Consider the following 9715-nt stretch of genomic DNA (forward strand, 5'->3'; position numbering starts at 1 on the left):
GATAGGGGGGGGGGGGGGGGAGAGGACCTCTATCGTACATGAAAGTCGTATCCTTTATAAAACGCAAATACAAACCTGCAAGGGACCCTTTTTCTGCAAAGTACAGTGTTTGCACCACTCCATTTTATGTATATGAAAGTTGCATCACCTGTACTGGAGCAGAAGAGGACCAGTATTCTTGCCCTAAAAATTGGAGAATGGCAGCTTCCACCAGAATACTTTCGCATGGACAATGCTTGAGATATTCCTCCTCTAAAGAGAATATAGTCAAGAGGGGAGCGAGTTGATTTCCAGATGTTAATATAAAAATTCAGCCAATACTTTTTTTTTTTTTGGTAGCTCTGGCTAGAGTGGGGAAGGATTAACCCCCTTGTCAGGTTTTTGCCGCTATTCAGGGCTCCATTAGGAGGGATTTCTCCTCATTTACCGATGACTATGGTTTCAGCAGACAGGAAGTGAGGGAAATCTGTCACACCAACACAGACAGAAAGATAACCCCCTCATCTCTTTCATTGCTGAAATTTTCCCCTCATTTCACACCGTTGTCAGCAGTACAGGAAGTGATGGGAAATCCCTCTAATGAAGCCCAGGATAGCAATAAAAAAAAAAAACCCCAACGGTTCTCAATCTTCTTCACTCTATACAATATAAAATAAAATTGGCTGGTCTTTTACTTTGTCTCTGCTCCTAAATTGCCGTACTTTACCAAATTACCCTTTAGAAGGTCATGTTTAACAGTTAATTTTCCTATGACCCCCTTTTCTTATAAAAAGATTTGGTTAATGGTCTTTAAACTCCATTTCCAGGTTTAGTTTTTGATAGTAGGGGCGAAGACTTAGGCTGGCATGGCTAACTTCCGTTTGCTTTAGGACTGCTTCTCTCTTTCCATACAAGTCTACTCGTATACAAAAGCAGCCTGAAGTGGGTCAGGTGTAACAGTCATGGCACTCTGAAGAATCTCAAACTGATGTGAAGCCAATTGGCCTAGGCAATTACAATGTCCAACAGATGTTACTGTATCTGCGCTTTGCCATTTAGACCTCTTCAATGTCCCTCCCCCCCCCCCTCCCCCCCACACACATTTCTCTTGTTCCACCACCACTGCTCCGTTCAGCTGCCAACACGAGTAGTTCTGGGTCTGAGTAGGCACCGCTTTCACTTCAGACCCACAAGGCAGCCCTAGGCACCAGCACTGTCCCAAGGAGGGACCAGAGAGTCCTTGGTTGCATTAGTCTTCCATGTATTAGTCAGTCAGCAAATTATAGACTCACATCTATATCTCCAATTGCTCAGTTGCCAACATTTAAAAATAGGAGAGGGGGGAAAAAAAAAAAAAAATGTGAATTCACAGCTTGTAGTGGTACATCTTTACCAGTGTGCCACAAACACACCTACGCCCCAGCTACATAGTCACATGTTTTGCCTGAGGAAGGGCATCCTGCTGCATCTACGTCAAATAGACAAATGTGATCTGCATTTGGAGTGCCAGTGTCCCTATTTCTAACTACATCGAGGGCACTCTATAGTACCCACTGGTGGCCTGGTAGAAAGACCCCAAGGGATGTAGCCTCAACAAGACACATGCATCCAGACACCCAATTACTCCTAAGACATCAATGAGCAGACTGCTTATGTCCTGGATTCCGCAGGACACAGACAATTTGGACACGGTCTTAAAAGGAGAATGAGGTGAGTGATTTTTACTCAGCCTCATAATCTGAGCTGACCTGTGACAATGAGACTGTCACAGGTCGGCTCAGTAGATCGGGAAGTGAGCGAACACATACCGTCGCTCACTCACTCACTTCTCTGCAGAGCCATGGCTGTCACTCACGGCTCCCTGCAGGGATTATCTCTCTCTCCCCCCCGCCTGTCCGATACTCAAGCGCTGACTGGTGAAATGGGAGGGGGGCAGGCAGAGCCAGCTGTCAATCCCGCAGCTGAGTGGATGCAGACGGTATTGTCGGGATCCGTCCCGGCTGCAGCGTCTCAGTATACCGCGAGCTGTAGCTCGCGATATACTGAGCTTTGGGTCACGGGAGAACGCTAGTTTATGTCCTTCCGTGACCCTTAAGGTGCCCATACACTGCTCGATTCTCGTACGAGAATCGCAGGAAATCCCGCGATCGTACGAGAATCGAGCAGTTTGAACGTTTCTACTGTACGGTCGCACGTCTTCCGTCGAACAAGCAGGCTGGAAAACCAGCCGGGAATCGTACGATTCTCGGCTGGTTAGAACGGTGCTCGGAAGACAAATGCCGAACGGGCCGGTGTGCGCACGCGCACACTGCCCGTTCAGCATTGTGGTCATTGGAAGCCCGCCCCTCAGGGGGGGGGGGGCTTGCGATGATCGAGAGTGCGATCTGCCTGTCCAAGATAGGCAGATCGTATGTTTTTTTAATCCCTGTACAACCATCACCAAGGTCTTGCGATGGTTGTAGAGTGTATGGCCACCTTTAGGAGTACTATGGGGAAAAGCCCTGATTCCATAGTTCTCCTTGAAAGTGAAGGACCCACAGAATCCCAGACACTTGACAACTATGTACCGTATTTTTCCGTGTATAAGACTCTACTTTTTCATAAAAATGTTTACCTAAAAATAGAGGGGCGTCTTATACACGGGGGCCGAGAGGAGAACCGCGGTTGCGAAACTGCCGATACCTCTGCAAACTAGCCTCACGAGTGAAACTTCGGATTGCAGAGACAAGATAAGTTTTCCTCCAATCATAAATCTTTTGTACCCGACGTCAACTGTTGCTGAGGAGAGTGGAGGTTATCTTGTCTCTGCAATCCGCTCTCCCCAGCAACAGCTGACGTCAGGTACAAAAGATTTATGATTGGAGGAAAACTGTTATCTTGTCTCTGTAATCCGATCATAAATCTTTTGTACCTGACGTCAGCTGTTGCTGGGGAGAGTGTGTAGCCAGTGCCATAATGTCGGAGCATAAAGTGATTGACTCAGAGGTAAGTGTGATGCATTATATCATTTAAAAATATTGATTTCTGAATTTTGGGTAAGAAAAGTTGGGGTCGTCTTATACATGGGGGCGTCTTATAGATGGAAAAATATGGTAATTGTTGTGGGTCTCCTACAGACAGTTTGACATAAACAACCCACCATCTCCTGCCCTCAAAAAAAAAATACACATCAATTGGAAACAAAGTAACGAGACAAAGCATTTGTGGTAGCAGATTCAGGCAGCTGTATTAATTTAACTCTACAGGAGGGGGGAAAAAACAAGACAATTCTAAAAAAATATATAAATTACATTAGTAAACAGAAAACTGGACATAGGAAACATACTTTAGACAGCTGCCCGACCTCATGAAGCTGATGCGCAAACACGGTGAAAAATAAAAATTCACACATCTGCAATGGTGCCTCTGAAAAAGAATTTTTTTGTAATTTTTGTTTAAAAAAAAAAAAACACAAACAAAAAAACACAACTTGTACAAACCACTAAAAACCTCGTTCCCTCGGCTGGTTAAAGTATTCGGTTTTTCTACTACTGAGCCTATTTTGTATCTTCCTGAGCAAATCATGTGTTTAAAAAAAAAAAAGTTATTGTAAAAGGAAAAACAACCACATCTACTCTCTTATCAAAATATAGATCTTCCATTTGTGTCATGGGGTTGTACCCTCAAGTTCTGTCATATGCACCCCAATATACCTGATCTTACCTTCAACCGAGCCCCCTCCTCCCCCCAAAGACGTTTGGAACTCGGGTATCGGGCTCATATGACACTACCCTTAACCCTTCCACAATTCAGTGCTCGGTACCTCCTACAACCAAATTACAAGATGGTTCAGTTTAGGGGCCCCAATGCAAATAACTTTTCACAAAAGATTATTTAGGAACCCCACAGTGACAGGAGCACCTGGTAAAGGCAAGAGTGCCTTAGGGTGTCTCCTACAAAACCTGAGCATTCGTTATAGAAGCTTATAATGGATATAGGATTTGCTTAAAGAAGAAGCCTGGGGGAAAATGATCTTAACCCGTGCAATGGGGCTTCCTCTGCACCTCAAGGGTTGTGCTTGTTTTGGTCTAGGAGCGAAAATAACAAAGTTATTCTCCCCTCAACCTCGGAGCCGGCTGGCTGCTAGTGCGCTCCCAGAAGCCCCTCGCCTCTTTCACTCCAATGATGGCATGTCCCTCAGCGTCCAATGCAGTGTATTTTTTTTTTAAATTATTATTTTGGTCCCTAGACAAGAACGAGCACTTAAATGATAACTATGGTGAGAGCGAATTGCACTCATCCCCATATTTAGAGCCGATCTGTGACATTGAAACTGTCTCACGTTGGCTCTATTGATTGGGAAGTGAGCGAAAATATACCCTCGCTCACTCCTTGCATTGAACGGTGGGCTATGTCACCTCTCCTGTCAGGGACCCCCCCCTCCCCGATCCCCCAGTGCTGACTTGAGGGACGAACAGGGGAGGGGACAGCTGGCTCTGGATAGGCAGAGCCAGCTGTCACTCACGCAGCTGGGTGGAGCGACAGTATTGTCAGGACCCATCCTGGCTGCAGTGCACTGGTATATAGTGGGCAGTATATTTGGGTCACGGGAGGAGCTTAGTATATGTCCTCACGTGACCATAAAGAGAACTATGGCAAAAAAAAAAAAGGGTTACGTCATAGTTCTCTTAACCCTTGCAATGTAGGAGAAGCCCCACTGCAAGGGTTAAGATCATTTGTCCCCAGAGATCTTCTTTAAGCCACAAGGCTCAATAAACCTGTTATAGGGTGACTGTACAGGCTACATTCAACTTTTCATTTACCAAAACTATGTAATATAGGGCCTGGCTACGCAAGCCAAACAAATTCTGCCCAATCAGGCAGTAGTTGCTGGTAGATCTAAAGGTGATTGTGTAATCAGGTTGTAACGTGTGTGGAGCTATAGACGGCACGTGTGTGTGTGTAATGCCCTAGAACCTGCACATGTAGTATTGAAGAAAATGACACTCTAAAGAAGGCAGAAGGGAAAACAGGTCAGTCCCTCTCTGTTTGCAGTTATGAAGGTTGAGAGTATTTTGAAATGCGATACAAAATGCTTCCTGCCCCAGTCAAGCCTTCCGCTAACGTATATTACAGCTGCTAAGTGTGAAAAGTGACATTGAGGTACAGTATGACAAATGAGCCCGCCATACCCAACTTTCCCATTGGCTAATCTGCTAGCACTGACAGGATAGTGTAGGCACAAAGAACTAGGGTAGAATACAAACGACACTTCCAAATACAGAAAAATACCCATTAATGCCGCCGGCTCCACTGACCGCAACTAGAGAAAACCTCATTAGGCGCCAGATATCATTTTTTGGAGAAGCAGTGGCGACCAGGCTCCTGGGATTTGTCCAGCCCCGTACTAACTGATCAAGAATTGCTTTTAGACTTCCCCCAGAACCCAGCTCCTTAAACAATGTATACACTTTAAATTAAAATAAAACTGAAGCCAATTTCTTTTAATGTTTTGGATATTAAACAAAAAAGGTGGTTCGCATTATCTTCTAGTAACCAAAAATTCTAAAGGAAAAAAAAAAAGCTGTATTTTAGTTACTAGAAGATGATCCAGACTTATTACTTATTTCTAGTAATGGAAACTTTAAAATAAAAATGTGCTTGCATTTTTTTTTAAGATAAAAAAAAAAATCACCTATATTTCTTTGACCAATAAACAGAAATATAAATGAAATAATAATAATAGGGGTGCCTCGTGTCTTTAAATGCTTGTGACCACTGGTCCTGCTATTGGGGTTCCAGGCATGCATAAATATGGCTGCACTTCAGCCCTGACAATTTGTGATCTACAAATATGCGCTAGCAATCTAAACACATTGGGGGGAATTTAACAAAACTGGGGCAGGCAGATTCTGGAGCAAGTGTGCACGGCAACCAATCAGCTTCTAGCGTTTGTTTTCAAAGGTTAACTGAGCAAACTGAAGAGAGAAGCTGATTGGTTACTATGGGAAACTGCTCTAGATTCTGCCTGCTCCAGTTTTGATAAATTCCCCCCAATGCATCTGTCAATCAGGATTCCACTCAGTAATGCGGTTTATATGCAGAGCAGATGTCGATCCTGCCACTAAAAATTCTGCACTGTACTTGTTTACCATTAAGCAGAATGCCAGCCAAAAACAAAAAGGTAAAAACTAAACCATTAATAACTGGTTTATAACTATTAAAAAGATATTGTAAAAATAGGTTTATCTGCTATATTCACCTTCAATCCAGAGACTTTCACTGCAGAACTTTGTTCCCGCTAGATGGCCTTAGATCTAAAGGTGAACTAGAAGGCTTAGACTAACAACCAGCATCATTTTTTTCACTTCCTCTGAGCCCAGATCATCCTGGACCCGCCCCCAGACTGACTGGTCAGTTAAAGAAGAAGCAGCACACTGATAAGCTCATCTCTAGGACACTCTTTCTCCTCCCATCAGCCTGCTTCTTATCAGAACATGAGTGGATTAGCTCATTGTACTGCTTCTTCCTCTTACCCTCCAGCCCTGCTGTGCAGGGGTTGCAAGGGGCAGATACCATGTCAAATTCAGGAACGTATAGGGCTTGCATTTAAAAAAAATACATTTAAAAAAAACAGGACATTTTTTTTATTATTACCCCTTGAAGTACGGCTACCCCAGCACTGCAAGGGTTAAGTGTTAGTTTGTGTCTAGGTTCTTAAATAAAGATATACTTACCCTAAGCTCCGAGCCAGCCAGCTGTCAGAGCTCCCGCCAGACTGTCTCCACCTCCCTGTAGCATTGAAATCTTTCTTAGCATCCTCACGACTATACTACGGTATGTATAGACGTGATGATTCACGGGACCTTAGACCGCTGCAGAGGAGGGGGAGAGACGTCGGAAGGACCGGTCTAAGAAGAAACCAGCTCGGAGCATCGGGAGAGTTTACCTGTTATTTTTAAGCCTAGACACAAATGAGCACTTAACACTTGCAGTGTGGGGGTAGCCCCACTGCAAGGGTTAATCAAAAAAATTCCTTGAGTTCTTCTATAAATATGTGTTAAGGACTATATATCTGCAATAATTTGCACCGCAGATCTTTGCTCTACTGACACGCTACAGTGGCTGAAGAACGTCTGCATCTGACGCACTTCCAGAAGCGTCCGGTGCCCGTTCCCTCGCTGTTTGCTCTGGTTACATCCACTGGCCACTATTGGGCCCTGCAGCGATTTATCAGATTGAACCACAGAGCCCAACAGGTAACCAAACATTTGACACTCCCAGAAGTGTCAGATGTTAAAGACTTTTCCGCCAAAAGCAGTATTACCCAGGAACTCAGTTCACTGCAGGACCACCATCAGTGTACTGTTCTACAACAGTACATTGGGTAGGAAGAGGTGACATGCATTCTGATTTACATAACTAGAGGAGACAGCTGGTTTATACATCCACATAGTCCAGCACCGTCAGCAATCCACTGTACTGTATTTGGGGTTGTCATGCACAGCAGATCAATGCTGCCGGCACATGCACAATGATGCATCTGGTTACCTGTACCTATTAAGTTCATGGCAGCCATGCTGGTGCTGATGTACCCAAGTACATAAATGCTGCGTCACTATGATGCTCTTAGATACAGGTGTACTAAAACCTAGTTTTCTCCTCCCCAATAGTATCTCCATTCAAAGCATTTTACTAGAAGCCACTGCTGTTGAGCCACTGTTCTCACAGCTCTTACCTTTAAATATTTAAAAGGTATATTTAAAAGGTATAATATTTAATATCTTTAAATATTAAGATATTTTACTGTTTAGGCAAAGTGACACCAATAAACAGTAAAATATCTCAGTTAAGAATCCTATAGCAAGAGCTTATAGCGCTCAAAAGGACAGCTTTGGCCACTAAGCACCAGAGCATAAAGGACAATCCCCTACCTGGGCATAGACAGCGTAGCACAAACAGACTAAAACAAAACTTTTACCTGAGAACTGGAATCAACAAATTAGGGAACAAATGCAAACTATCTATATACTACACTTGTAGTCCCTACTACAAAAGTGGTTAATGGTTTTACCTTTTAAAGTCAAACCTATAACATGGGATCCCAACCTTCTGCCAGATAAAAATGCGAGCCACTGCAATTCCCCCAACTCGCCACGTGCAGGATATGCTCCCATGCGCACTGCACCATAAGAGGTAAAATGGGTGGAATACGCCCCTGCAGGTTCATAGAAAAATCTATTAACTTTGGATAGTGTAGGGAAGGGTAGCTTCATGAGGTTCTTACTGCTCTCTGTGTCACCTTCCTATGACTGCTTGACACTAATGACTGAAATGGTAAGCGAGAAGAAAGATTACTTTTTAGAGAAGATGCTTGAACCTTCGGGGTAGACTTTCATCCGAGCCTCCGTTTGAGAAATGTACCCTCTCTGGGTATTATTGTCACTGGCAGAGGCAGAGTGGAAATGTCTATCCAAGCACACACAAAGCAATAAAAACCTGACAGAGGTTCTCCTCCTTTCCCACTATTCATTAGTACAGACCCATCATACACGGCATGGTGCAAGAGCAGCACTGCTAAACCAACTGGCCCTTTCATACATGGACCAGTGTGAAAAATATACTGGGACAAGCTGCTAGATCGAATCACTAGGCCCTGACAAAGTGCTACTTTTATTAAAAGGTCTACTATATATATCGGTGACTTCAAACACTACTCAAAGTTCTTAGGCCTAAAACACACAACCGCAGCCAATACTGGAGGCTGGAGCAGAGTAAAAAAAAAAGGACTACAATGCAGAAATCTCCCTACCGAGCCCGTCTCACTCATTTCTCTGACATTGCAATGGCTCTAAAAACTGTGGTGGAAAATGCCCCTAAAGAAAAACAAAAACCTTAAAAACAAGTGTAATAAACATATAATGCAATATCGATGTTGTATGCTTTCCCTTTTAAGCAGATGTGGTTTGTTTTTCTTCTTTGTAACAATGTATTGCCCTGGAAGAAAATTTGCTTTCAACCATACATCAGTTTCTTGGAAAAAAAAAAGAAAAAAGAAAAAAAAGTTGTTATATATATTTGTACAAGGCAGGAAGGGCAAGGTGGAGATCAGTCACATCAGATGCCTTTATAGTGTCCAGGCCAAATTTCCTCCTTCAGGTCAAAGCAATCTTCCCATGTGGGGTGTGGTAAACATCTGATGACGCTTTCAACGCAGCTCCTAAAGGTCCTATTCCTTGTGGTGAACGTCTAATCAGTCCTAAATCAGTGCGTTGCCACACAGCAGCCATATTTGTCCAACTTAAGTGCTTAGAAAAAAAACCTTCTAGATCAAATTTTGGATGCGACGCAAAAAAACCCTCCAAAAAACAATGCCAGGAGTCTTAAGTTTGGTTGTGCTAGGAGACTGTGGCAGTAAGAATGAGGCAGTGTAAAAATTAAAGTCGAACAACCAACGGAGAAAATAACGTGCTATTATATCTGGTTATCACTCATCCATGGAAAACCTGACAAAAGCAAACCAAGGTCCTGACAGGCCAAGAGAAGTGCATTCAATGAGAGCTGCTCCCTGTGGATCTTATAGAAGATTCCATCAACGTAGCGGAGTTGGATTGGGAGAAAGAAAGAAAAAAGTTGTTTTTTATGACAATGAACTTGCTTGCTGTGTTCAAGGCTTAAAAAAGAAAAAACTAATATATGAGCAGCTGTTAGCAGAAGGTACGTCTGTTCTAGCCACTTTCAACTAATGCTCTCGTGT

The sequence above is a fragment of the Nanorana parkeri genome, unplaced genomic scaffold (assembly GCF_000935625.1).
Source record: "Nanorana parkeri isolate BGI_ZX_2015 unplaced genomic scaffold, ASM93562v1 scaffold475, whole genome shotgun sequence".
Classification (NCBI taxonomy): Eukaryota; Metazoa; Chordata; class Amphibia; order Anura; family Dicroglossidae; genus Nanorana; species Nanorana parkeri.